This window comes from Ranitomeya variabilis, chromosome 8 (assembly GCF_051348905.1).
Source record: "Ranitomeya variabilis isolate aRanVar5 chromosome 8, aRanVar5.hap1, whole genome shotgun sequence".
Lineage (NCBI taxonomy): Eukaryota > Metazoa > Chordata > Amphibia > Anura > Dendrobatidae > Ranitomeya > Ranitomeya variabilis.
The window spans coordinates 67,830,625-67,851,161 of NC_135239.1; the positions used below are offsets into that span (position 1 = coordinate 67,830,625).

General features: G+C 43.6%; 1 pseudogene; it reads right to left on the bottom strand.

Moving 5' to 3' along the window:
* Positions 1-17,311: 17,311 nt before the first annotated feature.
* LOC143788808 (hsp90 co-chaperone Cdc37 pseudogene) lies at positions 17,312-18,870 on the bottom strand (annotated as a pseudogene).
* Between the last annotated feature and the right edge of the window lie 1,667 nt (positions 18,871-20,537).

Consider the following 20,537-nt stretch of genomic DNA (forward strand, 5'->3'; position numbering starts at 1 on the left):
CTCATCAGACCAAAGCACCTCCTAATGCAGGACGATGCCAGACCTCATGTGGCTGGAGTGTGTCAGCAGTTCCTGCAAGATGAAGGCATTAAAGCTATGGACTGGCCCACCCGTTCCCCAGACCTGAATACCATCCACCAACGTCACATTGCACCACAGACTATCCAGGAGTTGGCGGAAGTTTTAGTCCAGGTCTGGGAAGACATCCCTCAGGAGACCATCCGCCTCCTCCTCAGGAGCATGCCCAGGCGTTGTACTGTAGGGAGGACATACAGGCACGTGGAGGCCACACACAATACTGAGCATCTTTTCCTAGTCATGAGGCATTTCCACTGAATTTGGATCAGCCTGTAATTTGATTTTCCACTTTGATTTGGAGTATCTTTCCAAATCCAGACCTCCATGGGATATTCATTATGATTTACATTGATCATTTTTATGTTTTATTCCACTATGTAATGAATAAAGATTTGCATATGAAATATTTCCCTTTATTTTTTTGAGCAGTGTACCCCCAGACGCAGGGCCGCGGGGTACTCGGTACCGGGCCTCTCTGTCTCGGTCCTGGGGTTGTCACGGTGGCTAGACCCGGTCCGTGACCCTGCTAAGGGGCGTCCAATGAAAGGTGTGATGATGGTGCGTGGTGCAAGGTGCGATGAATAACGAGGACACAGGGTTGCAGTCTCTTTACCTCTTTACTGAAGGCTTCAGGGTCTGCAATCCAGAGTACTGCTAACAGGGCTGGCTGAGACCGGCCGGTCCGAAGGCACATCCAGAGTTTCCTTTGCAGGTGGAAATCAGTGCCTACCTTCTAGCGCCTGTGTGTTGTAGTACCTCCCTGCTGAGCACCACGGGATAGTCCTCACAACTGTTGTGTCTGTTCTGATGTTCTCTCTCTCTGTCCCCCAGATGATATGGCTAGGAAGCACCCGTATGACGGGGTAGGCCTGGAGTTATTCTGGGACCCTAGAGACACCCCTCTCCCACAATTGCCTCCTTTGTCTTCGTTAGGTGATTTAGGTGAGACAGCCAACCTATAGTTAACTGTCCTGCCGCTGTTTGAAGTAATACGTAGAGTCTCTTACTTCCTCGGTGCTCCGGCCACCGGCTACGCGCCTCAGAAGGATGTTGCCACGGTCTTAAGGGCACGAATCCTTCTGGTTCTATCTCCTCTGTGCTGTGATCTCGCTTCTCACTTCTCCGCAATATACTCCGCTTCGTGTCCTTTCTTAGGAGCCTGCCACTATAAGACTCAAGCACGGCTCCGCAACGTTCTGTCTGTCCTAGGCCGCTGTCAGGATCCCACCCCTGAGAGGTCCTCTCTCGAGCTCTCCCTAGCTACTTTCTCCCTAACTTCCTGTCCAACCCCCAGTTTTACCAGAGTGTGAGGAGTGGCCTAATAGATAGAACCACCCCCCCTGGTGGCCGGAGTGTGGAGTGTAGTGTGTGTCTGCGATACCTGGTCAGGTGAACTCATTTAGTGCAATCAGGCGTAACATCACTCCCCTTAGTGGCAGAGCGACAGCACTGCAACGACCAGGACTCTGGGGCGCTGCATATATATATTATATTACATATATATATATATTATAATATATATATATATAATACACACATCTACATACACATCAGTGCTTTGCAAAAGTTATATATATATATATATATATATATACTACCGTTCCAAAGTTAAGGGTCACTTAGAAATTTCCTTATTTTTGAAAGAAAAGCACAGTTTTTTCCAATGAAGCTAACATTAAATGATTCAGAAATACACTCTATACATTGTTAATGTGGTAAATGACTATTCTAGCTGCAAACGTCTGGTTTGTATTGCAATATCTTCATAGGTGTGTAGAGGCCCATTTCCAACAACCATCACTCCAGTGTTCTTATGGTACTTTGTGTTTGCTAACTGTGTAAGAAGGCTAATGGATGGTTAGAATACCCTTGAAAACCATTGTGCAGGTAATTTAGCACAGCTGAAAATTACATTTGTTGGTTCCATTAAACTCTCAATATGGCCAGAAAAAAAATAATTTTCATGTGAAACTCGACAGTCTATTCTTGTTCTTAGAAATGAAGGCTATTCCATGCGAGAAATTGCCAAGAAACTGAAGATTTCCTACAACGGTGTGTACTACTCCCTTCAGAGGAGAGCACAAACAGGCTCTAACCAGAGAAAAAGAGAAGTGGGAGGCCCCGCTGCACAACTGAGCAACAAGACAAGTACATTAGAGTCTGTAGTTTGAGAAATCGACGCCTCACAGGTCCTCAACTGGCAGCTTCATTAAATAGTACACGCAAAACGCCAGTGTCAATGTCTACAGTGAAGAGGCGACTCCGGGATGCTGAAAGAGGCAAAGAAAAAGCCATATCTGAGACTGGCTAATGAAAGGAAAAGACTAATATGGGCAAAAGAACACAGACATTGGAGAGAGGAAGATTGGAAAAAAGGGTAATGGACAGACGAATCCAAGTTTGAGGTATTTGGATCACACAGAAGAGTGTTTGTGTGACGCAGAACAACTGAAAAGATGCTGCAAGAGTGCCTGACGCCATCTGTCAAGCATGGTGGCGGTAATGTGATGGTCTGCGGTTGCTTTGGTGCTGGTAAAGTGTTAGATTTGTACAAGGTAAAAGGGATTTTAAAAAAGGAATGCTATTGCTCCATTTTGCAACGCCATGCCATACCCTGTGGACAGCACTTGATTGGAGCCAATTTCATCCTACAACAGGACAATGACCCAAAGCACACCTCCAAATTATGCAATAACTATTTAGGGAAGAAGCAGGCAGCTGGTATTCTATCTGTAATGGAGTGGCCAGCACAGTCACCAGATCTCAACCCCATTGAGCTGTTGTGGGAGCAGCTTGACTGTATTGTCCGCAAAAAGTGCCCATCAATCCAAAACCAACTTGTGGGAGGGGCTTCTGGAAGCATGGGGTGAAATTTCTCCAGATTACCTCAGCAAATTAACTGCTAGAATGACAAAGATCTGCAATGCTGGAATTGCTGCAAAGGGAGCATTCTTTGACAAAAGCAAAGTTTGAAGGAGAAAATTATTATTTCAAATAAAAATCTTTTTTTCAAACCTTCTCAATGTCTGGACAAGATTTTAAATTCATTTGGCAAATCATTTCATTAATAAAAGTATGAGTTTTCATGGAAAACACAAAATTGTCTGGGTGACCCTAAATTTTGTAACCGTAGTGAATACACACACACATATCTATAGTATTTATACAATAAATATACATACATTAGGGATGAGCGAACGTGCTTGGTGGTAGTTGGATATCATTCGACTATCAGGGTGCTCGGATGTGCTCATTACTCTTCGAGCATTAGCCGACGCTAGGATTTGAAGCTCCACATCTTTGGTGTCTGTTATGCAGCCAATAAACGTGTGGGGATTGCCTGCGAGTCACTGTAATGCCGTAACCATCTTGGTAGTGGCTTTACTGTGATTGGCTGGCCATGTGACATCATCAGGGGATATAAAAGAACAGGAGCCACCTGACTAATGGAGCAGGGAGAGTGGCAGAATACAGACTGTAGACAGGACTTTGGGCTTAGGGCTTTGCTTTCTGTTGCTAACCGTAGCTGCTGCATGTAACCATATTCTTTTTTGGGGGGTGAAAAAATGGACTATATTATAATCCATACACTTTAACATGCTTAGTGTTACATTATAGTGATATATAACACTGCAAAAAAAAAAAAAAAACGTTGACAATTTTTTCTGGGTTCAATTAGTCATCCATACAATTTAACGTGCTCCGTGTGAAATTATGGTGGTTTAAAATGTTTAAATACCGCTTGTCCTGCTACAGGTGACCACATGTTTGGTTCATTAAAAAATGTAGCTTCAATTAATAAAGGAAACTTCATTTCCAGAGATCTAGCAATAAGAAAATTCATAAGGTGTGCTGTAAGAGACAGGAATTGGAAGTGCTGATGATGGTGCACGTAGATGCCAAGGACTTGGGGAAGGTGCAATAATGCCTGTTGCTGGAGTGTACGACAACGACACAGTTTTTTGTCCCACTTTGCAAGGAGGCACGGTATACCACTTCTGAAGCCAGTGCAGAGAGAACAGGTGGTTGGATGGATAGCAAATAATGCTTCCAGCAGGCTTGGCAGCACCACCCAGTCTTCCACATGGTCCAGTCTCACCAGCCAAAAGTCTGAATCCTTTAATCCTCACCCTGATCCTCCTTCCACACACCATGTTGAGTCCCAAGAGACAAGTGATCTCAAATTAGGACACTCCTAGGAGCTCTTTACAACATCATTTCTTTATTGTGGCCTCTCACCCTGCATGTTCTAAGAGAGACAGTAGGACATGCAGTTTAGTGATGCACAAAACAGAGCAGCCACAAGAAGATGACAGTGGGGAACTGCAAATGTCTGGTTGTTGTCAAGTCACCAAGTCAGGAGGACCAGGGTGCGGCAGTGAAAGATGATGTGGTGGATGACGAAGTCACTGACCCAACCTGGAAAGCTGGCATGCAGAAAGAGACCAGCAGCGCTGAGGAGAAGGCATTAGCAGCACCAAAAGAATCGGAAGAGGCAGTGGGGTGACCAGAGATAGAAGACCGGCAACTGTTCCGCAGAGCACTGAAACTCGTGAATTTCTATGTCAAAGAGTTAGGTGTTCCCCAGTCTGGTACTTTTTTAAAGAGAGTTCTGAAACAAAAAAAATGTTATTTGCAACCTGTGTCATGCAAAGATCAGCAGGGGCCTGACCACTAATAGCCTAACTACCACCAGCATGATCAGGCACATGTCATCTAGGCACACAACTCGGTGGGCCAAACGCCTGAGTCCACAATTGGTGCAAGCGGGTGACATCACTGCCTCTTCCTCTGTGCTAGGTGTTTCCCAATACCCTGTCCATGACACTGGCGCAGATGCCTCCCGTTCTGCACCTGGGCTTGCACATTCTGACTTACCTTCATCAGGGACTTCCAAAAACTTGTCCCAGAACAGCATTCAGCTGTCCCTACCCCAGGCCTTGGAACCAAAAGAACATTCCCAGCCACCTACAGGCCCAAATGCTAAACAGGCACATTTCCAGGCTGCTTGCCTTGGAAATGTTGTTGTTTAGGCTTCTAGACACAGAGGATTTCCACCGACTTATGGCAGCAGACATCCCTCAGTATTCGGTCCCCAGCCACCACTATTTGTTGATGTGTGGCATCCCCGCCTTGTACCAGCACATGTCCAGGATGACCCATGCCCTCACCAACGCAGTTACAGGAATTATACACTTAATGACTGACATGGGGACAAGTGTTTATGGCCAGGGATGCTACATTTCTCTGACAGCACACTGGGTGAACATTGTGGAGGCTGGGGCCGAGTCCCACCCTGGCATGGAACATGTACTACCGACGCCAATGATTGCTGGCCCTACTTCTATCAGGGTTTCCTCCACCTCCGGTTTCTGAAAACCTACCCAGATTTGCCAGAGCTTCTGGTCAAGGTACGCCATGTCAGCACCCATTTCTGCAAGTCGGCTACAGCTGCCGCCACTCTGACAGTCCTGCAGCAGCGCATGGTCAGTTCACCAACTGTTGTGAGACATCACCACGCTCTGGAACTCCACACCACTGCACATGCGGCAAGGCTTTGTGAGCAGCAGAGGTCAGTTGTCATTCATGCCTGTCAGTATTCTGGGCAGCCTCCGCACATAACAACTGAAGAGTGGGCATGGATGTCTGACATTTGTGCGGTTTTCCAAGACTTTGAGGACTTCACAAAGTTGGTGTGCGGCAATGATGCCATAATCAGTGCAACAATCCTGCTTCTGTGCTTACTTAAGCAGTCAGTCGCTGCTCACAATTAAAGCTGAAGCTTTGCATGCTGACCAGGTGGAGATGGAGGAAGACATGAGACAGGGAGATACTGCCCAGCCTCATCTCATCTGCTCAGTGCAGATTGGGTAACAATGATGAGGTGAAGGCTGAAGGAGGAGAAACAGGAGCTGGTTGCTAGCGCAAGAGATGCTAGTACCCACACAAGCTTCATCCTCTCCTACGTGAATGGGCTGAGGAGGGGAATAAGGAATAGATGGAGAGTCATCAAAATGGAGGCGACAGGGAAGTGTTGGCTGTAGGGAGCTTGGCATATATACATATATAGACCCTCGTGTTACATTCATCTTGACCAAAAAAAAAGTACTGGTTGTTCACCCTGCTAGACCCATGCTACAAGGAAATTTTACATCTCTTCTTCCTGAGGTGGAGATTTCTACTATGTCATACTAGAAGGCCACTGTGGAAAATATGTTGAAAAAATTCCCATCACACAACGCTAGCGGCAGGGGGCAAGCTTCCTAGCCCAACTAAGGAAGCTTGACCCCTGCTTTGCCAGGTCAATTTTTACATCACAATGAATGCTGAAAAAAAAGGAAACACAAAAAATGTCTCCGCACTAGAGATTTTTCCTGAATTTCCGTAGATTCTAAGCTAAAATGAATGGTTTCAATTGATTTGGAAAAAATCAACCTCTTACATGTATATGGAAAAAAAGAAAATAAAGGTATGGCTATTAGAAGAAGGGAAGAAAAAAATCAAAGCACAAAAACTAAAAACGTTTGGGTCCCTTTGGACTTAAAGGACATACATTTCTACAAAGTAAAAAAAATAGTATGCCGACACATCCATCAGAGAAATGAGGCTGCATGGATATGTTTGGAATATATTTTCAGAGTTTTCCAGGTGCGTACGCCAAACACAGTGATATATGATCCGAGCCTCAGATGTAAGGAATAGATTTTTCAGTCGCAGAAATTTTCTGCAATGAATCAATGACAAGTGAATCTTATCTTAATAAGACACCAAGCTGTAGTACTGTCTGCTGAAACCCTAAAAGAATATTATACATTTATTATCATGTGGCAGTTTATATTAAGCAACATAAAGGGAACAGAGTGAACAATGCAAAAATGCAAAGTCGTGTTACACAGAAATAACTGTTAGGGCCCGCTCGTGTGTTAGGCTGCTTTCACACTAGTGTCGGTACGGGCCCGTCGCAGTGCGTCGGGCCGACATACCGACGCATGCTGTGAAAGAAAAGCACAACGGGGGCAGCGGAAGCAGTCTTACGACGCTTCTGCTGCCCCATTGTAAGGTCCGGGGAGGAGGGGGCGGAGTTTCGGCAGCGCATGCGCGGTCGAAAATGGCGGACTAGATGCACAAAAAAAGTTACATGTAACTTTTTTTGTGCCGGAGGTCCGCCAAAACACGACGCAACCGTCGCACGACGGTTGCGACGTGTGGCGATACGTTGCAATGCGTCGGTAATGTAAGTCTATGGGGAAAAAACGCATCCTGCAGACAACTTTGCAGGATGCGTTTTTTCTCCTAAACGACGCATTGCGACGTCCGCTGAAAAACGCTAGTGTGAAAGTAGCCTAACTCGGACGAGTGCCATCCGATGCTTTATTAGGCAGCATTCGTACCAATATTAAACTATGGGGCAGTGCAGATCTGTGATTTTGATCTGCGATTGACTCCACAAATCAGATCACGGGCACCGATTCAACTCTATAGGTGTGTGGAAAACATTGGACTTCACTCGGACACAGACAATGGAGAAGATGGAGAAATTAAGTTTTCCATCTTCTCCGCACCAGATGAGAGAATTGGATCGCAGTAAAATGACACTCAGCCCAGACTCAGATTAGAGTTTAAGGTGAGTGTCATTACCATAATAGATCCGATAATCTTGGAAGAGAGAATCATTGATTGTGTGAGTCAGCCCTTAGGTTGGACTTTCATGCATTAGTTGTGAACAAAGTTATGCACTTTGAGTAACCCTTAGGTGGTCATACTGCATGCAGTATTTTCTCATACCGCTCAGCTTTTGAAGAAGATAAAGAAAGACAAAATATGCAAATTTTCAGACATACCCCTAACCACGCCCATAGGTACACCTGTTTAGCATTTCATTCTCACCTGGCCACATTAAGAAAAGTTCAGAAAGTGATGGACAACCCTTTGAAGGCAGTGTTCACACTACTGCTAAACCTTTTTGTTGATCTGTCCATTATAGGAGCAGAACAAAGGAAAGCAGCTAGGACAGATTTGTAAGCAGTCCCCACGTACTATAATGAGCTTGGGCACCTTTCTATACAGGTGTCCATCACATTTCAAGCATAAGTTCTTGTTCCTATCAGCCAACACTTAGGCCGTCTCTTTGGTGCCCCTCCCAGCTCTCAGGCCATCTCCTCAGCTCTCCTCTCTGCCCTCGGCTTTCTCCTTAGCGCTTCTCTCTGCCCTCGGCTTTCTCCTTAGCGCTTCTCTCTGCCCTCGGCTGTCTCCTCTCTCTCCTCAGCATTCTTCTCTGCCCTTGGGATGTCAGCTCAGTCTCCTCTGCACTCCTCTCTGTCTTTGGGTTGTCTCCTTAGTCTTGTAAAAATTTTTCTTTGCTCTCGAGCTGTCTATACAGTCTCATCAACATTATTCTCTAACATTTGTCTGTGTCTCAGTCTTGTCAGCATTTCTCTTTGCCCTTGGGCTGTACCCTCAGTCTCCTCAGTGCTCCTCTCTGCCCTCGGGCTCTCTCTTTAGTGTCATCAGCACTTCTCTCTGCCCTTGAGCCGTTTCCTCAGTATGCTCCGTGCTCCTCTCTTCTCAGCATTCCTCTCTGCCCTTGGGATGTCTACTCAGTCTGCTCAACATTCATTTTTGACCTCAGGCTGTCTCCTCAGTTTCCTCAGGATTCCTCTTTGCCTTTGAGCTGTCTCTTTAGTCTTGTCAAAGGTACTCTTTGCTCCCAGGCTCTCTCCTCAGTCTCTTCAAAGTTACTCTTTGCCCTTTGGCTGTCTCTTCAGTCTCGTCAGCATTGCTCTTTGCCCTCAGGCTGTATCCTCACTTTCCTCAGTGTTCCTCTCTGCTGCCGGGCTGTCTCTTCAGACTCATCAGCGCTCCTCTCTGCTCTTGAGCTGTTTCCCAGTCTCCTCCGTGCTGCTCCTCTCTGCTCTTGGACTGTTTCCTCAGTCTCCTCCGTGCTCCTCTCTGCTCTTGGGTTCCTTTCTCAGCCTCGCCCTCAGACCAATGCAGAGAGGAGAATCTTAATAAGGATACCTCCAGATTATTATGATTGTATGGATATATATTAATATGCATTTTTTTGCTATTTAAAGGAAACATGTCAAGTCGGATAATGCTGTTAACCTGCAGATATATGGTTAATCTGCATGTTAATAACATTATGAAGAAGTCCGACCAGTGTACTGAAAGTGTGGCACCCAGGAGAAAATTAATGCTATTCCTTTGAGGAGCCTTTCAGTCACATGGATGTACCGGCACTGGATGAACGGAGTGAGACACTTGGCTTACTGAATGGGACAGTAGATAACACAAAGAATGTAAATCCCAAAGTGTCAACACAGAGGACCGTGAAATCAGGAAAAAACAAAGAAAAAAGATCCTCAAATAAATTTAAATAAAATGTAAATTTGATTGAACAATATGTAAAAAATAATTAAAAAGGGAGAGGAGATCACACAGAACAAGAAAGAAAGAGCTAATATTGAGCAGGAGGATGAATCATATTAATACAGCAAACATATGGTTGCTTGCATTATGGCCCCAGAATCTCTTCTTGCAGCCCTTCTGAGGAAGAGATTCTCAAAACGCGCATCAAGGGGTTCATTGCAGCAGTTTGGACTCTGGGTAACTATGCACTCCTATATCTAGTACACATACTTTTTACTTCCTTGATTGACAATGTATTTAGAATTTGTTCATTGCAGTTTAACTATGATGTGCAAAGAAATTTTCTTTTAATTAACCCAGTTCTGTCCTTTGGATGTTTCTTTCAATTATTTGTTTGCTTGCACCTTGCACTTTTCCCTGGTTTATTTAATAATACTTCTTTTCATCTATTTATTCAGGGACCAAAATGCAAGCAACCATATGTTTGCTGTATGATTCATCCTCCTGCTCAATGTTAGCTTTTTCTTTCTTGCTCTGTGTGATGTCCTCTCCCTTTTTAATTATTTTTTAGATATTGTTCAATAAAATTTACATTTTATTTAAATTTATTGGAGGATCTTTTTTCTTTGGTTTTGCCTGGGACAGTAGGACAGAGACCCAAATTTGAGACTGTCCCACTGGATCCAGGATGGTTGAGAGTAAGGCCATGTGCACACGTTCAGTATTTTTCCCCTTTTTTTCGCGTTTTTTCGCTATAAAAACGTGATAAAAACGCGAAAAAAACGCTAACATATGCCTCCCATTATTTTCAGTGTATTCCGCATTTTTTGTGCAAATGTAGCCTTTTTTTCCGCGAAAAAATCGCATCACGGAAAAAAAAGCAACATGTTCATTAAAATGCGGAATTGCAGGGGATTCTGCACACCTGGAAGTGCATTGATCTGCTTACTTCCCGCACGGGGCTGTGCACACCATGCGGGAAGTAAGCAGATCATGTGTGGTTGGTACCCAGGGTGGAGGAGAGGAGACTCTCCTCCACGGACTGGGCACCATATAATTGGTCAAAAAAAATAATTAAAATAAAAAATAGTCCTATACTCACCTTCGATGTCTTCCCGCCTCTCTGCTGCATGCTGCCGCTTCGGTTTCTAAAGCTGGTGTGCGGTGAAGGACCTGCGATGACGTCACGGTCTTGTGATTGGTCGAGACCGGTCATGTGACCGCTCACGTGACCGCGACGTCATGGAAGGTCCTGAACCACACCGGCATCTATAGGAACGGACGCCTGCAGGTGAGTATAACCATTTTTTTTATTTTTTTTATTATTTTTAAACATTCTATCTTTTACTATAGATGCTGCATAGGCTGCATCTATAGTAAAAAGATGGTCACACTTGTCAAACGCTATGTTTGACAAGTGTGACTAACCTGTCAGTCAGTTTTCCAAGCGATGCTACAGATCGCTTGGAAAACTTTAGCATTCTGCAAGCTAATTACGCTTGCATAATGCTAAAAAAACGCGAAAAAAACGGAAAAAAAACGCAAAAAAAAAAAGGATTTCTTGCAGAAAATTTCCGGTTTTCTTCAGGAAATTTCTGCAAGAAATCCGGACGTGTGCACATATGCTTTTTCTGATCTAAGATCAAGTTGGTACAACAGCTGATGTCAAATGACTGGGAATGATGCCATAAAATTCTAAGGGATCCTACAGGCACCAAAAGGATCTCATGTAGAAATGCTCACTTGTTAAATGATCCTGAACCAGGAGCCAGTGATAATGATCTTAAGGACCCCATATACTTTAGATTAAAGTAGGCTAACCCCCATATTGGAGATATGGGACGAGAGAAGAATCCAGACATTGAAATTTCAACTGCCGAACCTTTTATTCTATAGGAGATAATACTCTGCCAGCAGAGTGGGGTAGCAACTAGTGATGAGCGAGTGCACTCATTGCGGAGATTTAGTTTTCATTACGGCAGCTGAATGATTTACAGATACTAGCCTGCTTGATTACATGTGGGGATTCCCTAGCAACCAGACAACCCCCACATGTACTCAGCCTGGCTAATAGCTGTAAATCATTCAGCTGCCGTGATGAAAACTAAATCTCTGAGCAGTCATAAATACTCGGAGGTCACCCGAGCTTGCTCGGGAAAACCAGAGCAACGAGTACACTCGCTCATCACTAGTAGCAACTCTCTCATAGATGATGGGAGATAGGCAAAGTTGAGCATTCCTGTGTATGGAGGAGTCGGGAAAGACTGTTTGGCCAACAGTAATCTAATGTATATGGGAGCTTTTAGGTTTTGGGAGACCTGCTGTTTCTATCATTAATGACTAGGGATCCTGATTCATTGGAAGAAAGAAAATTCCCTAACAGATCGTAGTCCTTATTTGTCTTCTGCAAGTCATATGCTGTTGACCCTGTTGCTACGTTTCAGTAATGCTCTGATGGGATCCCTTGGGTCATCAGTACACAATAATAGCTGCAGCTGCCAAACAGGGAGCCACATGTCTCCTGAGCCACTGGTTAGAGAATACTGTCAGTCCTAGATCGTGACATTGTACTATTAGCTTTCATGTGCTAAATGTGGAGGTGGTAATATGTTTAGATTTTTCAACCATGATGTGGTGGGCAAATATTGAGAGCTTCAACAGGAATCATACAGTATTCACACAATGGGTTAATAAAATGTCTGCAATTATTGTAAGGTGAGATATCTACATTGACAAACAGCCAGTTTAGGAGTAATACATTTCCATACAGATAGGGGATTGTCATTTCAATATGCCACTGATCACATGTGTAAAATATTTTGAAGATGAAGATTACCACTGTTACCACAACAGTCATGGGCAAAGGGTAAGATACATGTCCTAAACACATTACAAATTATCTGGTTGCTGCCCTGCTAGCCCTACACTGTGAGCACACATTTCTGTCCAAAGTCTTGACCATAGCAGCAATCAAGAGGAGTTTTCTCAACTGGAGTTTCAACTAAATATTGAGGAAATGTTAAATTGCAAATTAATATGTAAACTGTTGACAATAAGTTATTTTCTCCTTCCACATGGCTGGTGTAGCCAAACCTGGGCTATAAGCTCCATTAAATATGTAACCTGGACCGACATCTGGAGTACAGTTGGGTCTAAGAAAGGTAAGTCCAACACTAGAAGGGCCTTTTTGGCTTGTAGGGCTTAGAACCATCTTGCAGAGGCTGCAATAGACGACATCCTTCTGCAGTTTTTGTGTTTCACACTTCATTTTTAGTAGGTAATCAAAAGCATTCTGTCACGTCCCCACCTAGACTAGAGACAACACTGTTCTGCATATTTTCAAAAGTTGTCAGGTTCCTAAATTAAAATCTGACAATGAACATTTTAATTGGCTCTTGTTTCTACGATATCAAAGAGTTTTCCTTTTACTTAAATAATTAATGCATAAAAGTTTCAGCACTTTGAAACGTTATTATTTTTCCAAATCTAAAGATGCAGAATATTTTGTTACGGCAATTTTCAAAGCTTTATTTACAGGAAACTTAGCAACAATTAAAATAACTAAAACATGTCTAAACACTACTGCAAATTATAAACAGTTACATAATTTGGTTCTCATTCAGTCCTCATTCAGTGACAACTCTTTTTGGCTTGTCTCTTGTACTCCTACATTCGATCATCTCTTACAATTGTCCAACAGTAATTTGCAAGCATTGATTGATTCCATTTTCCTTGATATCTTTTCTCCACAGCCACAATATCTTGGTGAAATCTCTCATCGTGCTCGTCACTCACTGCTCCGCAGTTTGGTGGAAAAAAGTCTAAATGCAATGTAAGAAATGAATCTTTAAAGGAAACCTATCACCCCGTTTTTTTCGGTATGAGATAAAAATACTGTTAAATATGGCCTGAGCTGTGCATTACAATAGTGTAGTTTGTGGACCTCGATTCCCCACCTATGCTGCCGAAATACGTTACCAAAGTAGTCATTTTCGCCTGTCAATCAGGCTGGTCAGGTCGGATGGGCGTGGCTTCTTCCCCCAGATATTGCGTAGTTTTCCGTTGGTGGCGTAGTGGTGTGCGCATGTCCAACGTCCCCAATCCTGCACGGGGGGGTGAAAATAGCAGCGATGTCCGTTATTCCATTGGTGGTCGGTGGGCGCGGCCATCTTCCTTTGGCCGCGCGTGCGCAGAAGCGGCGCTCTGCTGGCCGCGGCTTCAGGAAAATGGCCGCCGCAATCTCCATCTGCGCACGCGCGGCATCCCGCGGCCATTTTCCTGAAGCCGCGGCCAGCAGAGCGCCGCTTCTGCGCACGCGCGGCCAAAGGAAGATGGCCGCGCCCACCGACCACCAATGGAATAACGGACATCGCTGCTATTTTCACCCCCCCGTGCAGGATTGGGGACCTTGGACATGCGCACACCACTACGCCACCAACGGAAAACTACGCAATATCTGGGGGAAGAAGCCATGCCCATCCGACCTGACCAGCCTGATTGACAGGCGAAAATGACTACTTTGGTAACGTATTTCGGCAGCATAGGTGGGGAATCGGGGTCCACAAACTACACTATTGTAATGCACAGCTCAGGCCCTATTTAACAGTATTTTTATCTCATACCGAAAAAAACGGGGTGATAGGTTCCCTTTAAGGACATGTTACAGCCAAGATCCTTATGTTTTCAGGAGATTTTCCACCAACTCTTCATAGTTCTCTTCTCTCGAGTTTCCCCAAAAATTAGTTATCACTAATCCGAATGCTACCTATGCAGCCTTTTCCTTGCCCTGCAGCACACAAAGAAACTCCTGATCTTAAAGAAGCTTATGAGTCTGAGGTCCAATAAAGACTCCTTCCTTTATCTTTGCTTCACTCAACCTTGGAAATGTATCACTCAGTTACTTGAATGCTTTTGCATTTTTATCTATTGCCTTTACAAAGTTCCTCATTAGGTCCAACTTGATATTCAATGATGGTAACAAACTCTTATGCGGCTCAACAAATGCTGGATGCAGGACATTTTTACTCTCTGGCTGAAGTGAATGTCGGAGAGGCAAGTCTCTCCTATTGTAGTGATATTCTCTTGCACAACTATCCCGCTCACACAGAAAGCAGCAGTACTTTGTGTATCCACCCTGGGGACCAAGTTAGAGGGCAACCACCTTTAAGTCACAGTTCAGGCCCCTCAACAGCTGTTTCATGTTGTCATAGGTCTCTTTCATGTGGACTGCATAGCCAACTGTAATTGAAGGCAGCACAATGCCATTATGCAGCAAGACGGCTTCTAGGTTTGATTTGGACTAATCAATGAAGAGCCTCCATTCCTCTGGATTATGACTTATCTTCAGAGCTTCCATTAAACTGTTGATGTTGTTGCATGCCACAAGACCGCCCTCATGAAGAAGTATTGGACAAGATCTTTATCACGGTTGTGGAACAAAGAAATCTGAACATGGTAGCACGGTGGCTTAGTGGATAGCACTGCAGCCTTGCAGCGCTGGAGTCCTGGGTTCAAATCCCACCAAGGACAACATCTGCAAAGAGTTTGTATGTTCTCTCCGTGTTTGCGTGGGTTTCCTTCAGGTACTCTGGTTTCCTCCCACATTCCAAAGACATACAGATAGGGAATTTAGATTGTGAGCCCCATTGGGGACAGCGATGATAATGTCTGTAAAGCGCTGCAGAATATGTTAGCGCTATATAAAGATTATTATTTATTATCGCCTGCTACGAGCTAAGCCTTAGGCTTCTTTCACACTTCCGTCGGTACACGGCCGTCGCTAAGCATCGGCGCGACGTACTGACGGACGTTGTGAAAATTTGGCACAACGTGGGCAGCGGATGCAGTTTTTCAACGCATCCGCTGCCCATTCTAAAGTCCCGGGGAGGAGGGGGCGGAGTTCCTCCCTTGAGCGTTTTTTTGCTACGACGGTCCTCCAAATACCGACGCATCCAGTGCACAACCTATGGAACGTGTGTCCATACGTCGGGATGCATCGGTAATACAAGTCTATGTGCAAAAAACGCATCCTGCGGGCAACTTTGCAGGATGCATTTTTTGCACAGAACAACGCATTGCGGCGGACAGCAAAAGATGGAAATGTGAAAGAGGTCTTACTCGTGGGCAAATCTAAATCTCTAACTGGATCGTTCAGTTCACTTTGTGTTATAAGGTGTGGTCCAGTTGAGGTTGCTGACAGAAAGTCTGGGTCATGAGAGGAAGATGATTCATGACACCAAGTGCTCTCTTCTTCCTCACTTGACTGAAAATGTTTCTGGTGCTTTTGGAATGGGCAGTTCTTCTGTATGTGGTACTGGGCATACTACAGATGGAATGTTTGGATACAGTAAAGTCCACATCTTCCTTGAAACTCCTTTCCTAGTGCAGAACATGCAGAAATAGCAATTGGTAGTGTGATCGACTGGCTCTCCAGATCAGTGGGACTGCAAAAGGCATGCATTGCATCTTCCCATACAACCACCGTGCAAGATGTAATGCACAGCTATTACAGCATATCTGAGGAGCCCAACTCTTGTCCCTGATTGCCTATTCTGCAGCCAAAATACAGGTTGTAGGATTTCTTTATCATAGTAGTCAAGTCTTTCCTTTGTGACGCAAAAGTGACTTTTCTGCATATGTAGCAAAAACTATCCACTTTGTTATTACAAGAACGAGACATATCTGAAAAAACATATAGAAACATGTCAATATGATAAGTAACTAAGCTAAGAAATTCTAAAATGATGTACCTTACACACGGAGCATTATAAAAGTAGGTGATGGAACTTTAATTAGGACTTCATCATTGGAGCCGAGTTGGCGTTTTTTGATTGGTCACACTATGATAGAATACTGAAGGCTCAATAGACTAAATAGATGATGTAGTAGACCTGTTACTAACAATGCAATAATGATGAAATAATAAAGAAGCAACTTTTCTATAAGCCTGCATGAAAAGTGTCATAAGTAATTACAACCTCCTCTGGATCTTGAAAAATTAGAGCCAATCAGCAAATTTAAGCATCATATTAGTTTTCAGCACCACAAAATTAGTTAAGTTCAACTGTTTTCGTCTCTAAACTAATTTTGCTGAAGAACAGTGTAATCGAATCGATTCGTTTCATATTGAATTTGACTCAAATTTCCTGAAATCCTCAGATCACAGTGAATTCAATGAGTGATTCAATTTGGGTGAATCATCAAAAAACAGATGTCATAATTTTACATATAGCAGAACATTGCTTGAAGTACAGTCTGCAAAGGCTTGCAGCTATCACATTATATGTTATAGTGCTCCCAACCCGGAGGGACTATCATATGGCACTCAGTTCTATGCATTAACATGGATGTTTCTCTCTCTCTTCTCTCTTTTTCACCTCTCTCTCACACATCTCTCTTCCTCTCCTCTATCTCCTCTCTCTCCTCTCTCACATTTCTAACATGTCCTCTCTCTCACATCTCTCTCCTCTCTCCCCAACCTTCGCATCCACCCAAATCCTCACCCCCTTGCCAGTTTACTACAATTCTTTTTTTGTAAAAAATTCCTCGAAACTGGCAAATTTCAGTTTCAAAATGTTCAATCTGCTTGATAGCAGAGGAGACAATTGGAGGGTAGAGAGAAGCGTAAGGAGACAACATGACTGTGGACAAGAAATTAGGTGTGAAATATGAAGAGAATCAAAGTTCATGGAGCTCATTATAGTCAGTGAGGACACTTGGGCTTGATAAACCAAATAATCAATACAGTTATTATAATCCATAATTTGCTGCCTTCATTGATTTTATACTTTGCACAAAGATTAATAGCATTTGCTGCATCTCTTTTGGGTCAAATTGGTAAGGTACCCCAGAAGAGATCCTACTACTCTTTGGCGCCATGAGCATCTCCTTTAGAGTTTGGGAACCACGCTCCAGAGTTTATGCACTGCTTCATATAAATCTTGTCTTCATTTGGGTCCATTTTGCTGATTATGTCCTGCAGTGTCTGAATGTCTTTTGTATCAAAGTATTTCTGTAACTGAGATGGAAGAGTCTAATAAACCTCGACTGGATCTAGCCACCTGTGTCCCAGTCTCTTCTGCTCATCTTCCTCGAATTCTTTTAAAACTTTTTCTCTTTGGATTTTGGCTCTCTCTCAAAAGCTTCCTAATCATTATTTAAAGTGTCCTGATACTGCCGGTCGGCGGTCTTTATCTTGGTAAAGAACTGGATGGAGCACACTCTGGGATCCACCATTAGTCTTTTGTCCAGCTCCAGAATAAGCAGCATGACGACAACCTGGTGGGCGACTTGTTCCCATCAGGGCTTGTTTTTATTCCACATCCAGGTCAATGTTCCAGATTACCGATAAATTGATGATCTCCTCTTACACCAGGTGTTGGTTATCAGACATGTACTACTGACTGTTGTCCCAGAGGTACAGCATGCTAAAATGTTTGTTTTGTTTGAGATTCTTTGCTACAAAGATGTGGTGCTTTTGTTCCTTTTGCATCTCTATTTCCACATTTACTTATGATTTAAAGGGAACCTGTCACCAGAAAAAAACGTTTTTAACCTGCAGATATGGGGTTAATCTGCAGGTTAACATCATTGTGAACCTGCCCAGTGCTCACACTTAGCCAAACGCTGCCGGGATAAAATTAACTTTATAACCTTTGGAAGCGTTCGGTGTTTAGTCACAGGGGCGGTGCCGGAGCAGATTCAGTAACCATGCCCCTGGCCCTGACTGACAGACCTATTGCAGCCGCTCTGTATACTTAGAGTGATGGATGAACCTGAATGCTGCCGGGGGAAGAATAAAGTTCATTTCGTTCGGCTAGGTACAGGCGCCGGGCAGGTTAATAATGCTATTAACATGGAGATTAACCCCATATCTACAGGTTAATAGCATGCTTTTTTTGGTGACAAGTTCCCTTTAATGTTGAAAACAATGTGTCCATGTTCCATTGCATAGACTTCTCTTTCTTCTTCAGTATGTCTTCCTTCTTCATCAAGTTATTTTCCTCTTTCTTCAGTAGCTCAACATCCTTCTTCAGTTTCTTGGAGTCCCCCTTCGAATTATCCTGATTCTGAAATTCTTTCAGTTTCTTCTGATATTTGGTAAGCTTCTTTTTGTATTCATCCATCCCTTTCTAAAGTTCTTCCTTCTCTTTTCTCAAACTGCTCCATCTTTTCTTCGTAGGCCTGGTGTCGCCATTGGATGTTCTATCAAAACTGGATGTATCGTTATTGAGATGAGTGTCATCTTCATCATCAGATACTTCAATGTGTTCCCACACACTGTAATATATCATTTTGTCTCTCACTGGGGTTTTCTACATGGGTCTTTCCTGGAAAGTTTTGGCACTCACCCATTGCCCTCACTCTCCCCGGCATCTTCACCAACTGGCATGGAAATCCATATTCCAAGCAAAATATCCATCTTCACAGGTGATTTGAGTAAAAGAAAAATGTAGGCAGAATAAAAGCTACATTTAGAATAGATAAAGAAAAGATATAAAATGCGTATATGGGACCCCTATGAATATGAGAGGGGGATCTACCTTGTTACAGAGCGTGAAGAATTTCAATCAAAATTGTGGGTCAAAGCCAAGTAATAAAGAATATTGGCAAATTATGGATTATAATAGCTTTATTGACTATTTTCTGTATCAGGCTCATCAATATTTTATTTGTGAAGAGATTGCATATGAGAGGAAGAAAACATATACTGAAACAAGAAATCATAAAATATGTCTTGAATTAAAAACATTGTACTTGTCGTAAAAGGATAGCCTGTTCAAACAGGAGTTTTTGTAACTGATTGTCGAAAAAAAGATGATTCACTCTTTTCTAAAATTTACAACTATGTGTAAATGAAATTTGTCAATCTTTTGTCCATATTGCATGTATGCCAAACATGGAGCGAATATCATCGCGTTGTCACCCGGCCCATCATACATGGCTTACTTCAGAGACTGAACTTTGTGCCTGTCATTATGAAGATGAAAAGAGAATATTTTTTCCCTTTGATTGAAGACTGACTGCTTCTTGACGCCTCAACTTCAACATGAAATGCATTGTAGCTTATTTTCTATAGTTTTCTGATGTGAAGGTCATTCTGCACTTAAAAGAAAAGAGGCTTTTATTTGTTGAAAATTTTAATCTGGACAAACCACTAGGAACACGCTATAGAAAAGGAGACATTGTGGACTCCCAAAAGAGGTATCTAGTCTCAAGACATATCAAGACATGGTCTTTAGGAGTCAAAAAAGTCTTCAAAATGCAGTCACAAGGGGAGGTATACTCATGCAGATTCCGGGGTCGGTCTGTATAAGTTTAGACGGTTTTGGTGTCAGTGTTTATTCACAGAGTCTGATCTCCAGTCTGTATTCATTTAGTGGTTCTATTTTTAATGAGCATGATTTGCGTCTGTGTTTAGAGGGTTCACTCTGTATGGAGTCTAAGGGTACCGTCTCACAGTGGCACTTTTGTCGCTACGACGGTACAATCCGTGATGTTCCAGCGATATCCATACGATATCGCAGTGTCTGACACGCTACTGCGATCAGGGACCCCGCTGAGAATCGTACGTCGTAGCAGATCGTTTGGAACTTTCTTTCGTCGCTAGATCTCCCGCTGTCATCGCTGGATCGTTGTGTGTGACAGCGATCCAGCGATGCGTTCGCTTGTAACCAGGGTAAACATCGGGTAACTAAGCGCAGGGCCGCGCTTAGTAACCCGATGTTTACCGTAGTTACCAGCGTAAAAGTAAAAAAAAACAAACAGTACATATTTACATTCCGGTGTCTGTCCCCCGGCGTTCTGCGTCCCTGCACTGTGAGCGCCGGCCGGCCGGAAAGCGAGCACAGCGGTGACGCGGTGACGTCACCGCTCTGCTTTCCGGCTATGGTGCTTACACAGTGCAGAGAAGCAGAACGCCGGGGGACAGACACCGGAATGTAAATATGTACTGTTTGGTTTTTTTTACTTTTACGCTGGTAACTACGGTAAACATCGGGTTACTAAGCGCGGCCCTGCACTTAGTAACCCAATGTTTACCCTGGTTACCCGGGGACTTCGGCATCGTTGGTCACTGGAGAGCGGTC